The sequence below is a fragment of the Phyllobates terribilis genome, unplaced genomic scaffold, assembly GCF_046119375.1.
Source record: "Phyllobates terribilis strain yellow unplaced genomic scaffold, ASM4611937v1 Scaffold_4__5_contigs__length_816908805, whole genome shotgun sequence".
Classification (NCBI taxonomy): Eukaryota; Metazoa; Chordata; class Amphibia; order Anura; family Dendrobatidae; genus Phyllobates; species Phyllobates terribilis.
In genome coordinates, this window is record NW_027362764.1 from 784,918,415 (window position 1) to 784,936,061 (window position 17,647).

Sequence of the window (17,647 nt, forward strand, 5' to 3'; positions counted from 1 at the left end):
TTGTTAGTGGGGGTTTTCCTAAATTTTGGCAGTTGTTGGACTCACTGCATACCCTACTACTGGATAGCAGACACTCTCCCTTCTAATGGGAACATGTAGCTAGTGTGGCCCAGCTCTATGTGTCTTTAAATTGTTAGTGGGGTTTTTCCTAAATTTTGGCAGCCTTTGGACTCACTGCATACCCTATAACTGGATAGCGGACCCTCTCCTTTCTAATGGGAACATGTCGTTACTGTGGCCCTGCTCTATGTGTCTTTAAATTGTTAGTGGGGTTTTTCCTAAATTTTGGCAGCCTTTGGACTCACTGCATACCCTATAACTGGATAGCGGACCCTATCCTTTCTAATGGGAGCATGTCGTTACTGTGGCCCTGCTCTATGTGTCTTTAAATTGTTAGTGGGGTTTTTCCTAAATTTTTGCAGCCATTGGACTCAATGCATACCCTATAACTAGATAGCAGACCCTCTCCTTTCTAATGAGAACATGTTGTTACTGTGGCCCTGCTCTATGTGTCTTTAAATTCTTAGTGGGGTTTTTCCTAAATTTTTGCAGCCGTTGGACTCACTGCATACCCTATAACTGGATAGCGGACCCTATCCTTTCTAATGGAATCATGTCTTTACTGTGGCCCAGCTATATGTGTCTTTAAATTGTTAGTGGGGGTTTTCCTAAATTTTGGCAGTTGTTGGACTCACTGCATACCCTACTACTGGATAGCAGACACTCTCCCTTCTAATGGGAACATGTAGCTAGTGTGGCCCAGCTCTATGTGTCTTTAAATTGTTAGTGGGGTTTTTCCTAAATTTTGGCAGCCTTTGGACTCACTGCATACCCTATAACTGGATAGCGGACCCTCTCCTTTCTAATGGGAACATGTCGTTACTGTGGCCCTGCTCTATGTGTCTTTAAATTGTTAGTGGGGTTTTTCCTAAATTTTGGCAGCCTTTGGACTCACTGCATACCCTATAACTGGATAGCGGACCCTATCCTTTCTAATGGGAGCATGTCGTTACTGTGGCCCTGCTCTATGTGTCTTTAAATTGTTAGTGGGGTTTTTCCTAAATTTTTGCAGCCATTGGACTCAATGCATACCCTATAACTAGATAGCAGACCCTCTCCTTTCTAATGAGAACATGTTGTTACTGTGGCCCTGCTCTATGTGTCTTTAAATTCTTAGTGGGGTTTTTCCTAAATTTTTGCAGCCGTTGGACTCACTGCATACCCTATAACTGGATAGCAGACCCACTCCTTTCTAATGGGAATTTTTCATTACTGTTGCCCAGCTCTATGTGTCTTTAAATTGTTAGTGGGGTTTTTCCCAAATTTTGTCAGAGCTTGCAGTCACAGCATGGGCATTACCACTATTGGAGACCCACTCCTTTATAATGGGAACATTTATTTACTGAGACCCTCCTCTATGTCTCTTCAAAGGAGTATTGGGTTGCGTCCAAATTTTTGGCAGCCCTTGCAGTCACTGCATACGCAATGACAGTATAGGAAACCCACTCTTTAATAATGGGAACAACAAAGCATAGCCGACTGATGCCTCTTTAAGAATAGTAAGGCTGTAAAAATAGTGTTTGTGACTTTCACAATTCCTCCTTCATAAATGAAACAGGATGGGTCTGATGATGTGTCACACACCACATGGCCAGATAAGGTTGTACAATGTTAAAATGACATTTACTGGTGAATGTATTTTTCATCGTTGAAAGGTTGAAAGCAATACAAAAGTGCAAAAACGCATCAAAAACGCTACAAGGTTGAACAAAGTTGAACATAGCCCAAGGTGTTTGTTTTTGGTTATTTATTTTGCCTTATATACAAGTCATTACCCTGAATAGGATGTTCCTTTACATATTTCCCAGGAAATTCCATTTTGGCTTTGTTTTTGTATGTTATATTGTGAGTCTGTAAAAGTGGCGTAATACCTCTGAAATCATTGTTGACAGCAGTGACCTGGGAGTCAGAGATGCTTCCAGGAGTCTTCCCCATGCTGGTCCCATGTCATTTGAGCACTGTTCCCATCGATTTGGGCAACTTTTAGGCCCTCTGCAGACCGTCGGAGGGAGCTGCTGTAAAAATGCTTGAGTTTCCCATAGACTTATATTGAGCTCGTTGCTGGGGTCGAACACCCGAGTATTCCAATTTGCTCGACCCGAGCAATGAGCACCCAAGCATTTTAGTGCTCGCTCATCACTATCAGTTATACCATACGCGGAAGGACAAATAAAGGCCAAAAAAACAATTCCTGAATTGCTGTTTTTTGTCCATTCTGCCTCCCAAAAATCAGTATAGAAATCGATCAAGAAATGTCACGTGTCCGAAAATGGTACCAGTAAAAACGTCAAGTCGTCCCACAAAAAACAAGCCCTCATATGACTCTGTTGGCCGAAATATGGAAAAATTATAGCTCTCAAAATATGGCAATGCAAAAACTTGTTTTCGCAATAAAAAGCGTCTTTTAGTGTGTGACAGCTGCCAAACATAAAATCCTGATATAAATCTGGTATCGCTGTAATCGCACCGACCCAAAGAATAAAGTCGCCTAATCCATTATACCGCACGAGGAACGGCGTAAAAAATAAATAAAACCAATTCTTCACCTGTTGTTGATTTGTTCATTTTGCTTCCCAAAGACCACGGTAAGGCTCAGCTCACATTTATCCTGCACTCTGCGCTGAGCGCTTACAGCGGGGTTTCCATGTAAATCTCTGAAATACGTGATTCAGAAAGAACCCCCAGCGGAAGATTCCCTATAATGAGGCAGATGGAGACACTGTGGATGCAGTCTAGCCTATGATCTGGTAGTGTCCGTCTTTTTATTAGCCGTGCATAAAAGTGCCGTCGCCCACAGTTTAGTGCACTTCTGAAAAGGACAACACTGAACAAGTGGTCAGACGGAGTCCAGAGTAACTCTGCTGCCTCATTATAGTAAATGGATCCCTCAGGGGTTCAATCATGTCACTGTAAGATTTAGATGGAAACCCTGATATAAGTTCTCAGGGTAGAGTGCAGGATAATTGTGAACCAAAGTGTTACGTTAAACATTCCCAACAAAGGCTTCAACTCAATCTAAAAGAAAAGCAAGTCCCCACTCAGGTCCACCATCTGTTATCAGAAACATAGGGGTTTCCACATTACTAGTAGCACAAAGACTCTGGAAAAGCACCATGGCTCATCGCCCCCCAAAAGAAATTGAGCAAATTCCTCACTCCCAAATCCAAATCCGCAATTAGCGTCCACATGTTTTGCATTTCTGTAGAGCCTGCCTAATTTACGGGTGCGTGTTTCCAGAAGAATGAGCTGGGCACATCATATTGGTCACTGCAATTTACTGGTCACTACAATGGCAGTTTGCAATTTTCACTTAGCAACATCCGTTGCAGCTTGTTTCTGGAAAACACCCATGGAGTCAAGATCATCACTACACCTGTAGATCAATTCCCAAAGGGAAATAATTTCTGAAATGGGGTCACTTGAGGGGGATTTTGCTATTCTAGCACTTAGGGGTTCTGTATATGGAGTTCGCATATTATTCTACACAGGGGCGGACCCAGACTGTAGTGGGCCCCTGTGCAAGAATTTTTTGGGGCCCCCCCGCCCTTCATAGGGGGCATGAAGGGCCCCCCTCGTGCATCTCTGATTCCCCCCACTCCTAGTTAATTAATTGTATTTAAAAAAAATAAAACTTGTTATACTTACCCCCAGGGCCGGCTCCAAGTTTTTGTGGGCCCCGGGCGACAGAGTTTCAGTGGCCCCTTTAACACATACCACGATTCATGATGCAGAGATACCACAGAGAAATATATATATATATATATATATATAGTACAAGGCCAAGGATTTCACTTACTACATTACATGAGCGATATCCTCAGCGCACAGTGCAGACCGGACAGTATAGTCCTCCATACAGTATTATGGGCACCATATAATGCTCCATACAGGATACTGGTCCCCATATAATGCTCCATACAGGATACCGGTCCCAATATAACGCTTCATACAGGATACTGGTCCCCATATAACGCTCCATACAGGATACTGGTCCCCATATAACACTGCATACAGAATACTGGCCCCCATATAACGCTCCATACAGAATACTGTCCCCCATATAACACTCCATGCAGAATACTGACCCCCATATAACGCTGCATACAGAATATTGGCGCCCATATAACGCTCTAAGCAGGCTGTTCCCCCCCTTATGATGCCCCATTACACAAGCGATATCTATTGTAAATTCTACAATAGCTCAAAAACCGACGAATCCTCACAGCGTACAGTGCAGACCGGACAGTATAGTCCTCCATACAGTATTATGGGCACCATATAATGCTCCATACAGGATACTGACCCCCTTATAATGCTCCATACAAGATACTGGTCCCCATATAATGCTCCATACAGGATACCGGTCCCAATATAACGCTCCATACAGAATACTGGTCCCCATATAAAGCTCCATACAGGATACTGGTCCCCATATAATACTGCATACAGAATACTGACCCCCATATAACGCTGCATACAGAATATTGGCCCCCATATAACGCTCTATGCAGGCTGTTCCCCCCTTATGATGCCCCATTACACGAGCGATATCTACTGTAAATTCTACAATAGCTCAGAAACCGACGAATCCTCACAGCGCACAGTGCAGACCGGACAGTATAGTCCTCCATACAGTATTATGGGCACCATATAATGCTCCATACAGGATACTGACCCCCTTATAATGCTCCATACAGGATACTGGTCCCCATATAATGCTCCATACAGGATACCGGTCCCAATATAACGCTCCATACAGGATACTGGTCCCCATATAACGCTCCATACAGGATACTGGTCCCCATATAACACTGCATACAGAATACTGGCCCCCATATAACGCTCCATACAGAATACTGTCCCCCATATAACGCTCCATACAGAATACTGGCCCCCATATAACTCTCCATACAGAATACTGGCCCCCATATAACGCTCCATACAGAATACTGGCCCCCATATAACGCTCCATACAGAATATTGACCCCCATATGACGCTCCATACAGAATACTGTCCCCCATATAACGCTCCATACAGAATACTGACCCCCATATAACGCTCCATACAGAATATTTGCCCCCATGTAACGCTCCATGCAGGCTGTTCCCCCCTTATAATGCCCCATGCAGGATGACACCCCCCTTTTAATGCCCTATGCAGGATGTCACCTCTACCCCCCATAAAATGCCCCATGCAGGATGTCACCTCTCCCCAATATAATGCCCCTTGCAGGATGTCACTTCCCCCCTTTTCAATGCCCCATGCAGTATGTCAGACCACCCCCTCCCTTATAATGCCCCATGCAGTATGTCACAAACCCACCCTCCTTATAATGCCCCATGCAGGATGTCAATTCCCCCCCCCTCTTATAATGCCCCATGCAGGATGTCACACCCCCTCCCTTATAATGCCCCATGGAGGATGTCACACACCCCCTCCCTTGTAATGCCCCATGCAGGATGTCACTTCCCCCCTTCCCCTCTTATAATGCCCCATGCAGGATGTCACTTCCCCCCTTCCCATCTTATAATGCCCCATGCAGGATGTCACACTCCCCCCCACCCCCATATAATGCCCCATGCAGGATGTCACACCCACTCTCCCCCCACCATATAATGCCCCATGCCCCATACATGAAAAAAATAAAAAAAATCCAATACTCACCTCACTTCTTACCTGCTGCTGTCGCTGCTCCGGACTCCAGCGTCGTCCGCGTCTTCCCGCTCTGCACTGTGACAGGTCAGGAGAGATGGCGCGCGGTGTAAAGACATCACCGCGCCCTCTGACCTGAGACGTCACAGTCAGAGGACGCTGAAGACGCTGCGGAGGCACGGGGAGGGGTAAGTATTGTGCCGGCGCCGTCACATGACCGGAGATGTCCCAGCGCTCAGCATGGGGCCGGGGGCCCATGCTGAGCGCAGGGACATCTCCGGTCATGTGACGGCGGGGGGTCCTGCGGGGGGGGGCCCCATGAGGAGACGCACAAGAGGGGGGCCCCGAGGGGGCCCCGACCGGCCGGGCCCCATGCTGGAGTCAGGGCAGTCATGCCCTGACGGCGGCCCTGCTGGAGGGGCCCCCTCTCCCTCGGGGGCACCCGTTCAATGAACCGGCTGCACGGACGGTAGGTTCGCCCCTGATTCTAGAAAAATCTGTGCTCCGGGTGGCAAATAGCGCTCCGTCCCTCCCGAGTCTCGCCGTGTGGCTAAGCAGTACTATACAGCCACATATGGGGTATTTCTACATTCAGCAGAAATTGTGGGACAAATTTTGGTGCCATTTTTACCCATTTCTCAGTGTGATAATGTAAAATCTGTGGCTAAAACAACATTTTGGTGGTAAAAATGTAATTATTTTTATCTTCACTGCCCAATTTTATAAAATTCTGTGATCCACCTGTGGTGTCAATGTGCTCACTGCACCCCTAGATTAATTCATTGAGGGGTCTAATTTCCAAAATGGTGTCACTTGTGGGGGTTTCTACTGTTTAGGCACATCAGGGGCTCTCCAAACGCGACATGGCGTCCGCTAATTATTCAAGCAAATTTTACATTCAAAAAGTCAAATGGCGCTCCTTTGTTTCCGAGCCCTGTTGTGCGCCCAAACAGGGGTTTTCCCTCACATATGGGGTATTGGCGTGCTCAGGAGAAATTGCACAACAAATTTTGGGGTCCATCTTTTCCTGTTACTCTTGCGAAAATAAAAAAATTTGGGTTTAAATTAAAAAATGTTCCTGTGAAGCACCTGAAGGGTTAATACACTTCTTGAATTCGGGTTTGAGCACCTTGAAGGGTGCAATTTTTAGAATGGTATCACTTTTGGGTATTTTCTGTCAAAAAGGCCCCTCAAAATCACTTCAAATGTGATGTGGTCCCTAAAAAATGATTTTGTAAATTTTGTTGAAAAAATTTGAAATCACTGGTCAATTATTAACCCTTATAACTTCATAACAAAAGAATGTTGGTTCCAAAATTTTGCTGATGTAAAGTAGACATGTGAGAAATGTTATTTATTAATAGTTTATTAACTATTTTGTGTGATATATCTAAGGGCATGAAAATTCAAAGTTTGTAAACTGCGAAATTTTCAAAATTTTCACCAAATTTCCGATTTTTTCACAAATAAACGCTAGTCATGTAAAATAAAAGCGGCAGGGGATGATTAGACACCGACTTTCGATCAATTTACATGTAGCTGTTGAAGCTTGCTTCCCAGGACGAAAAAGGGAATTTAATAGAGGGTCTCAGGCGACCGGCACCGATATGAAAAATGGAATAGCTCAAGGTCCATAATTCTGATAATAAGGGGACCCATATTGTTAGTGGCAGGGTCAGCCAAGGAACAAGATGCTTATTTTTTTGTAGCTGTAAGCCTTTCCTGGGGAGCTGTAGCACAAGAGCACCAGAATAACGGATCGCAGCTATGCCATGTGTGGTCTCTAAATGAAGGTAAAATCATAATAGAAAATATGGTATCACTTTTGGGCTTCTGGGATCAACCAGTGATAAGTTATCCCAAAATACAGATATCTTAAATAAAATGTGCAGGCTAGAGTCTAGCCCCGTGATGTCAGCACAGGGTGTGTGTGGGCAGGTCTTCCCTCAGGCATAAAAGTATCCAAGTAGGATGGATAAGTACTCATGTTGGAAGTTACATATTTTGCGTAGCACGGGTCACGTTCGCTGAACAGGCATTGGAGTGCTTCCCTCCACCTATACTGAATCGTCGCAGCCATCTTTATACTAAGTATCTTTTTTAATCTTGTTCATTTTGTGTTACTGCATATGTATTTTATTGTTCCCTTTTGTAAAACCTTGTATATTTTTCATAACACTGCCTCCCTTTTTGATTAAATATAAAATATAATAGTTCTGTTTCTTTTGTCCTGTAATTGTTCACACCCCCGAAGCCATATACGCTACCAGAACGCAGGCGTCTGACCAGGCCTGTATTATATTTCAAATCTGGACGGTGGTGGCAAAGAATAATAATAATTGGGCTATCGTGAAGCTGATAGTGACCGTACGAGGGGCGTATACACATATTCCATGCGTTGGAATCCGGAGTTGTGACGCCATACGCTCCCTGGTCGCTTGCCGATACCTACACAGTGAGTAGTGGGGACCTGTGCTCGTGGATCCCTGATGAAATCCTGACAGCGCGACGGCAACGGTGAGCTATTCTGTGATCTCCCTGGTGTAGTCTCTGTGGAATACCTGACGCTTACATTATATAGAGTCATTACAAACAGAGTGATCTTTTTCAAGTGTTTATTTCTGTTAATGTTGATGATTATGGCTTACAGCCAATGAAAACACAAAAGTCATTATCTCAGTAAATTAGAATACTTTATAAGAACAGCTTGAAAAATGTTTTTAAAATTCTAAATGTTGGCCTACTGAAATGTCTGTTCAGTAAATGCCCTCAATACTTGGTCGTGGCTCATTTTGATTCAATTACTGCATCAATGCGGCAATGTGGCATGGAGGCGATCAGCCTGTGGCTGCTGAGGTGTTATGGAAGCCCAGGTGGCTTTGATAGCAGCCTTCAGGTCGTCTGCATTGTTGGGTCTGGGGTCTCATCTTCCTCTTGACAATACCCCATAGATTCTCTATAATAGATTCTCTATGGGGTTAAGGTCAGGCGAGTTTGCTGCCAATCAAGCACAGTGATACTGTTGTTTGTAAACCAGGTATTGGTACTTTTGGCCGTGTGGACAGGTGCCAAGTCCTGCTGGAGAATGACATTTCCATCTCCAAAAAGCTTGTCGGCAGAGGGAAGCATGAAGTGCTCCAAAATTTCCTGGTAGACGGCTGCGCTGACTTTGGTCTTGAGAAAACACAGTGGACCTACAACAGCAGATGACATGGCCCCCCAAACCATCACTGATTGTGGGAACTTCACACTACACCTCAGCAGCTTGGATTGTGGCCTCTTCACTCTTCCTCCAGACTCTGGGACCTTGTGGAGTCAGTCAATGACTGCCTTCTGGACATCTATCAAGTCAGCTGTCTTCCTCATGATTGTGGAGTCTACTGAAACAGACTAAGGGACCTTTTTAAATGCTTAGGAAGCCTTTGCAGCTGTTTTTTGCTAATTATTGTAATTTACTGAGATAATGACTTGTGTGTTTTTATTGGCTGCAAGCCATAATCATCAACATTAACAGAAATAAACACATGAAATAGATCACTCTGTGTGTAATGACTCTATATATTGTAGTGCCGGCGTCCCTGCCCTCTGCTAGGCAGGGACACTGCTCCTCTCACCGCTCTGCTCCGTGCCCGGCTTCCTCCCCCCGCTCTGCTGTCAGCGCGCGCTCCGTCCCGGCGTCCTCCTCCTGCTCTGCTCTCAGCGCGCGCTCCTTCCCGGCCCCTGTGCTTAGGGCGCGCGCGCGCGCGCTCCCCTCCTCTTAAAGGGGCCGCGCGCGCCGCCCTAAAGAGTCCCCGGCCAATGGCCGGAGGACTTCATCATATATAAGGCACCTCCTCCAAAATGGAGGTGCCCGAGCAATGTTGTTTGCACCTGTGTCTCACCTGTGCTTCAGCCCTCAGGTCCCGTTGCCAGTTACCTGCCAGTTTCCTGCCAGTTTCCTGCTAGTTACCTGCCAGTACCTGCCAGTTACCTGCCTGATTCCTGCCTGAATACTTGTTACCTGTCTGCCAGTCTGAGGTCCGACGGTCTGCCTTACTACTCCTGTCAGTCTGTCTAAAGGACCAGCCTGCCCGCTCACCTGGGAGCGCATATCAGCTACCTGCCTGCTTGCCTGAGGTCCGACGGTCTGCCTTACTACTCCGGTCAGTCTGTCTATGGACCAGCTTGCCCGCTCACCTGGGAGCGCTTCTCCGTTATCTGCCTGCTTGCCAGCCCGGAGGCTCCGTTGTCACGTGCTGTGACCATCAGCTATTCCAGAGACTCTTGCCCGCTCACCTGGGAGCGCTTCTCCGTTACCTACCTGCCTGCCAGCCCGGAGGTTCCGCCGTCACGTGCCGTGACCACCTGCTATTCCAGAGACTCTCGCTTGCTCACCTGGGAGCACACATCTACCACCTGCCTGCTAGCCTACCCGGAGGCTCTGCCATCACAGGTCGTACCTACCCCTTACCCAGAGACTGCCCTGATCACTTGCCGTAACTCCCTGTCCGTTCACCCAGAGACTGCCACCCGCTCCCTTACAAGGGCCGCCCCCTTGTATAGTAGCTCAGAGGTTCCGCCTCCCGGACCCGTTACAGTCCGCCTCCCGGACCCGTTACAGTTTGCTCGGGCCATGGAACCCGGTGGCACCCAAGCTCCCTCGCTCTCGGACCTCGGTCTTGAACTGTCCCGTCAGAGGTCCCAACAGGAGGCCATCCTGGGTCACCTGCGGAATGTTAATACTCGCCTGAACACTCTGTCTGATCCACCAACAACCTCCGCCAGTGCCATATCTTGCAATCCGGCGGCTCCGCTGCTCACTAATACTATGGTATCCTACCCCGGACCCCGGCTTTCTGCACCTCCTCGCTTCGGAGGCGACCCCGTCCAGGCTCGGGGCTTCTTGAATCAGTGCACCCTGCATTTTGAACTTTTGTCTTACCAGTTTAACTCCGACCGGGCCAAAATTGCCTTCATCATGTCCCATCTCACCGGGGAGGCCCTGGCCTGGCTGAATCCTCTATGGGAGAGAGGAGACCCCCTGGTGTCCAACTTGCCTGCTTTTCTCACGGCTTTCCGGAAAGTCTTCGACGAACCCGGACGGAAGACCTCATCTGCATCATCGTTGCTACGCCTCCGTCAGGGGAGTCTCACCGTGGGCCAATATGCCATACGGTTCCGTACCCTTGCCTCGGAGCTGGCCTGGGATAACGACGCTCTGGTTTCCGTCTTCTGGGAGGGTCTGTCCGGCCGTATTAAAGATGAACTTGCCGGTCGGGACATTCCTACCACTCTCGATGACTTAATAACTCTTGCCACCCGAATTGACCTACGGTTTCAGGAGCGTGCCAAAGAGGTCACCCGTGAGAGAAGGATTCCACGTTTAGCTCCTACTTTCCAGAAACCCGTCATTCCCTCCATCTCTCCCCAGGTACAGTCTCCTGAGCCTATGCAGGTCGACCAGACCAAGATGGTCAAAACCCGTCAGGACTCACGCCGTGCCGAGGGGAGCTGCTTCTACTGTGGCAGTAAGGAGCACCGGATCCGTGCCTGCCCGGAGAGGTCGGGAAACGCCTGTGTCTAGGTTCGCTCAGAGAGGTCCACCTAGACAAGAATAAATCCTCTCCATCCCTGCTGTTGTCAGTTTCGATCATCTACGGGGAGAACCGTTATTTCGAACTAGCCCAACTTGACTCTGGAGCAGCCGGGAACCTTATTTCACAGTCCCTGGTTGAGAAATACCGCATCCCCACCAAACCTCTGGCTGTACCCTTGTCTGTCGCTGCCGTGGATGGGGGCCTCTTACCTCGCCCCATTCAACTCATCACCGAATCCATTACCCTGCAGGTGGGAATGCTGCATTCTGAAAGTATCTCCTTTCATGTTCTGCCTGGACTCTCTCACGCCCTCTTGCTAGGTCTGCCCTGGCTCCAGAGACATGCACCCGTGCTAGACTGGCAAACCGGAGAGGTCCTTCGCTGGGGACAAGACTGTCATAAAACCTGCCTGGTTCCCGTCCATCCCGTCCGTCCCTCTCCTACCCCAGCTAATCTACCTGGACTTCCGATTCCTTATTGGTCTTATGCAGATGTCTTTAATAAAAAGGAGGCAGAGACATTACCACCACATAGACCATACGACTGTCCCATCGATCTGCTACCCGGTACTACTCCTCCCCGTGGGCGTATCTATCCTTTATCCGCTGCTGAGACCCGGTCAATGTCCGAATATATTGAGGAGAATCTGGCCAGAGGATTCATCCGGAAATCTACCTCCCCGGCGGGAGCAGGCTTCTTTTTCGTCAAAAAGAAGGACGGCTCTCTCCGTCCCTGTATAGACTATAGAGGCCTAAACCTGATCACGGTGAAGAATAAGTACCCCCTTCCGCTCATTCCAGAATTATTTGATCGTCTGAGGGGGGCTAGGATCTTCACCAAACTGGACCTTCGTGGGGCGTACAACCTGGTTCGTATTCGTCAGGGGGATGAATGGAAGACGGCATTCAACACCCGGGACGGCCACTATGAATACCTGGTAATGCCCTTTGGTCTCTGTAACGCTCCTGCCGTCTTTCAAGAGTTGGTCAATGACATCTTCCGGGACCTTCTCTACTCCTGCGTAGTGGTGTACCTGGACGACATCTTGGTCTTCTCTCCGGATCTCCAGACTCACCGGAGGGACGTTCGTCAGGTCCTGCTCAGGCTAAGGCAGAACCATCTCTACGCTAAATTTGAGAAGTGCCTCTTTGAGCAGACCTCGCTTCCGTTTCTGGGCTACATTATCTCTCAGACCGGCCTTCAAATGGATCCTGAGAAACTGTCTGCCATCGAGAAATGGCCCCGACCGGAGGGGTTGAAGGCCATTCAGCGTTTCCTGGGCTTCGCCAACTACTACCGCCTCTTCATACCACACTTCTCTTCCCGGACGGCCCCAATTTCTGCGCTCACCCGTAAAGGTACTAATCCCAAAGAGTGGCCACCCGAAGCAGAGGAGGCCTTTCTTTCCCTTAAACAGGCCTTCTCTTCCGCCCCGGTGCTGCATCGCCCAGATGGCAACAAGCAGTTCTTCCTGGAAGTTGACGCCTCCTCCTCTGGAGCCGGAGCGGTACTTACTCAAAAATCATCTTCCGGGAGGATGGTAACTTGTGGCTTCTTCTCTAAACTCTTCTCCTCCTCTGAGCGCAACTATTCCATAGGAGACCGAGAGTTATTGGCCATCAAACTGGCATTGGAGGAGTGGCGTTACCTGCTCGAGGGGGCTCTTCACCCGGTAATAATTTACACTGACCACAAGAACTTGGCTTACCTCCAGCATGCCCAGAGACTTAACCCGCGCCAAGCCCGGTGGTCCTTGTTTTTTGCTCGTTTTGATTTTGTCCTTCATTTTCGCCCGGCTGACAAAAACGTCAAGGCGGATGCCTTGTCTCGATCCTTTCTGGTGTCTGATCTCGAGGAGGATCCGAAACATATCATCGATCCCGCCAGAGTAATGCAGGTGGCTCCCGTGAGTCTAAATCGTCTTCCTCCTGGTAAGACGTTCGTACCAGTACCTGATCGGGAGAAGATTCTACACTGGGGTCATTCGTCTAAACTAGCTGGCCACGCCGGTCAGAAAAAGACCCTCCAGCTTATTACCCGGCACTACTGGTGGCCTACCCTGCACAAGGATGTAATAGACTTTGTTTCTGCCTGTGTGTCCTGCGCCCGCAACAAAGTTCCGAGACACCTGCCGGCCGGCCGCCTCCTACCTCTGCCAGTACCTGCTGCCCCCTGGCAGCATATAGCGATGGACTTCATTACTGATCTGCCCGTCTCTGCCGGTTGTACGGTCATTTGGGTGGTCGCTGACCGCTTCTCCAAGATGGCTCACTTCATTCCACTGCCAGGTCTTCCGTCTGCACCCGAGCTGGCTAAAGACTTTATCCGCCACATCTTCCGTCTTCATGGCCTGCCCCGTCACATCGTGTCGGATCGTGGGGTACAGTTCACTTCCCGTTTCTGGAGAGCCACTTGTAAATTGCTGGACGTCACCCTGGACTTCTCCTCCGCTTACCACCCACAGTCTAATGGTCAAGTGGAGCGGATCAATCAGAACCTGACCAGTTACCTTCGGCACTTCGTTAATGCCCACCATTCTGACTGGGTGGATCTCCTGCCATGGGCCGAATTCTCGTACAACAATCACGAGAGCGAGTCTTCCTCCAAATCCCCGTTTTTTGTAGTCTACGGTCAGCATCCTCGGATCCCGTTTCCCGTCTCCACCTCGGCGGACAATCCGGCTGCGGAATCTCTTGTTAGCAAATTTTCCTCCATATGGGAGAGTACCCGGTCCGCACTCCTTCTGTCATCCGAGCGTATGAAAAGACACGCTGACAAAAAACGTCTGGACCCTCCTCAATTCCGCCCTGGGGATAAAGTCTGGCTCTCGTCCAAATATGTCCGGCTCAAGATCCCTTCCTATAAGTTAGGGCCTCGGTTCATCGGCCCACTGGAGGTCATCAGTCAGATCAACCCGGTGGCCTATAAATTGAAACTCCCGGCCAACTTACGGATCCCTAACTCCTTCCATGTGTCTCTCCTCAAACCTGTGGTACTTAACTCTTTTTCCAAGTCTACAGGTACGCCTCCTGCTCCGGTTTCTGCTGAGGACGAGTTTGAGGTAGAGAACATTCTTGCCACCAAAAGGGTAAGAGGAAAGACCTTTTTCCTGGTAGATTGGAAGGGGTTTGGTCCTGAGGAGAGAACGTGGGAGCCCCGGGAGAACATCCATGCCCCTCTCATCCTAGCTAAATTTCTGTCTGGCCTAAAAAAGGGGGGGCCTAAAGGGGGGGGTACTGTAGTGCCGGCGTCCCTGCCCTCTGCTAGGCAGGGACGCTGCTCCTCTCACCGCTCTGCTCCGTGCCCGGCTTCCTCCCCCCGCTCTGCTGTCAGCGCGCGCTCCGTCCCGGCGTCCTCCTCCTGCTCTGCTCTCAGCGCGCGCTCCTTCCCGGCCCCTGTGCTTAGGGCGCGCGCGCGCTCCCCTCCTCTTAAAGGGGCCGCGCGCGCCGCCCTAAAGAGTCCCCGGCCAATGGCCGGAGGACTTCATCATATATAAGGCACCTCCTCCAAAATGGAGGTGCCCGAGCAATGTTGTTTGCACCTGTGTCTCACCTGTGCTTCAGCCCTCAGGTCCCGTTGCCAGTTACCTGCCAGTTTCCTGCCAGTTTCCTGCTAGTTACCTGCCAGTACCTGCCAGTTACCTGCCTGATTCCTGCCTGAATACTTGTTACCTGTCTGTCAGTCTGAGGTCCGACGGTCTGCCTTACTACTCCTGTCAGTCTGTCTAAAGGACCAGCCTGCCCGCTCACCTGGGAGCGCATATCAGCTACCTGCCTGCTTGCCTGAGGTCCGACGGTCTGCCTTACTACTCCGGTCAGTCTGTCTATGGACCAGCTTGCCCGCTCACCTGGGAGCGCTTCTCCGTTATCTGCCTGCTTGCCAGCCCGGAGGCTCCGTTGTCACGTGCTGTGACCATCAGCTATTCCAGAGACTCTTGCCCGCTCACCTGGGAGCGCTTCTCCGTTACCTACCTGCCTGCCAGCCCGGAGGTTCCGCCGTCACGTGCCGTGACCACCTGCTATTCCAGAGACTCTCGCTTGCTCACCTGGGAGCACACATCTACCACCTGCCTGCTAGCCTACCCGGAGGCTCTGCCATCACAGGTCGTACCTACCCCTTACCCAGAGACTGCCCTGATCACTTGCCGTAACTCCCTGTCCGTTCACCCAGAGACTGCCACCCGCTCCCTTACAAGGGCCGCCCCCTTGTATAGTAGCTCAGAGGTTCCGCCTCCCGGACCCGTTACAGTCCGCCTCCCGGACCCGTTACATATATGAGTTTCACTTTTTGTATTGAAGAACTGAAATAAATTAACTTTTTGATGATATTCTAATTTAGTGAGATGCACCTGTATATTACTCCAATTGGATTTGACAGTGAATTAAGTAATTTGTAATTGGAGACGATTCCATTTTAATATACTGTGAAAATGGAAGCCCATATCATCTATCTATATAATCGTCTTATCAAGTCTGTCTGTCTGTCTGTCTGTCCAGGAAATCCCGCATTGCTCATTGGTCCGGCAGCGGCCAATCAGCGCCGCGGGATTTCTGAAAAAAGATGGCGGCCATTAGCGGCTCATCTGCGAGACGGAGCTGAGCGGCGATGCAGCCGGGAGATGAGCGCCGCGAGGCGCTCATCTCCCGGCCAGCAACAGCAGAAGGAGCCCGACCGCCGGACCCATCTGCGGGACGGAGATGCAGCCGGGAGATGAGCGGCGCGAGGCGCTCATCTCCCGGCCGGTAGCAGCGGATAGACCGCCGGCGTCGCTGACCTCCATGCGGAAGAGAGGACCGGGGAGCGGCGCTGCAGGTCGGGATACTTCTCCTGCGAGCGCCCGCTCATGTCCCGGGTTCTCGCAGCGGAAGTACCCGCACAGGCAGCGGCGCTCCCCGGTCCTCACCAAGACAATTCGATGATTGGTCGCGGTCTTCGGACCCGACCAATCACTGATTTAGCGCAAAAGTTAAACACCGCTGTGCTGATTGGTCGCCGACGCTGCCCGCGACCAATCACCGATTTGGGCGCCACATTTAAATATCGGCCGCGACCAATCAGCACAGCGGTGTTTAAATCTGGAGCCAAGATCGGTGATTGGTCGCGGCTGATATTTAAATTTGGCGCCCAAATCGGTGATTGGTCGCGGGCAGCGTCCGCGACCAATCAGCACAGTAGTGGTTAACTTTAGCCGCAAGATCAGGGCCAAGACCGCGACCAATCACCGATTTGTGCGGCACATTTAAATAGCGGCCGCGACCAATTGGATGTCAACGCCGCTCCCCGGTCCTCCCTTCACACCCTAGCTGCATGGATGTCAGCGGCGCTGCCTGTGCGGATACTTCTGCTGCGAGAACCCGGGACATGAGCGGGCGCTCGCAGCAGGAGTATCCCGACCCGCAGCGCCGCTCCCCGGTCCTCCCTTCACACCCTAGCCGCTGATGTCCCCACAGTATCCGCATGGTGTTACAAAGATCCGGACATTTGTGTTAAAAATCGCTGATTGGTCGCTGGCGGTGCCCGCGACCAATCACCGATTTGGGCGCCAAATTTAAATATCGGCTGCGACCAATCAGCACAGCGGTGTTTAAATCTGGAGCCAAGATCGGTGATTGGTCGCGTCCGATATTTAAATTTGGCGCCCAAATTGGTGATTGGTCGCGGGCAGTGCCAGCCACCAATCAGCGATTTTTAACACAAATGTCCGGACCTTTGTAACACCATGCGGATACTGTGGGGACATCAGCGGCTAGGATGTGAAGGGAGGACCGGGGAGCGGCGCTGCCTGTGCGGATACTTCTGCTGCGAGAACCCGGGACATGAGCGACTGCTCGCAGCAGAAGTATCCGGACGCGCAGCGCCGCTCCCCGGTCCTCCCTTCACACCCTAGCCGCTGATGTCCCCACAGTATCCGCATGGTGTTACAAAGATCCGGACAATTGTGTTAAAAATCGCTGATTGGTCGCTGGCGCTGGCCGCGACCAATCACCGATTTGGGTGCCAAATTTAAATATTGGCCGCGACCAATCACCGATCTTGGCTCCACATTTAAACACCGCTGTACTGATTGGTCGCGGACGCTATTTAAATGTGGCGCCAAAATCGGTGATTGGTCGCGCCCAGCGTCGGCGACCAATCAGCACAGCGGTGTTTAAATGTGGAGCCAAGATCGGTGATTGGTCGCGGCCGATATTTAAATTTGGCGCCCAAATCGGTGATTGGTCGTGGGCAGCGCCAGCGACCAATCAGCGATTTTTAACACAAATGTCCGGACCTTTGTAACACCATGCGGATACTGTAGGGACATCAGCGGTTAGGGTGTGAAGGGAGGACCGGGGAGCGGCGCTGCGGGTCGAGATAC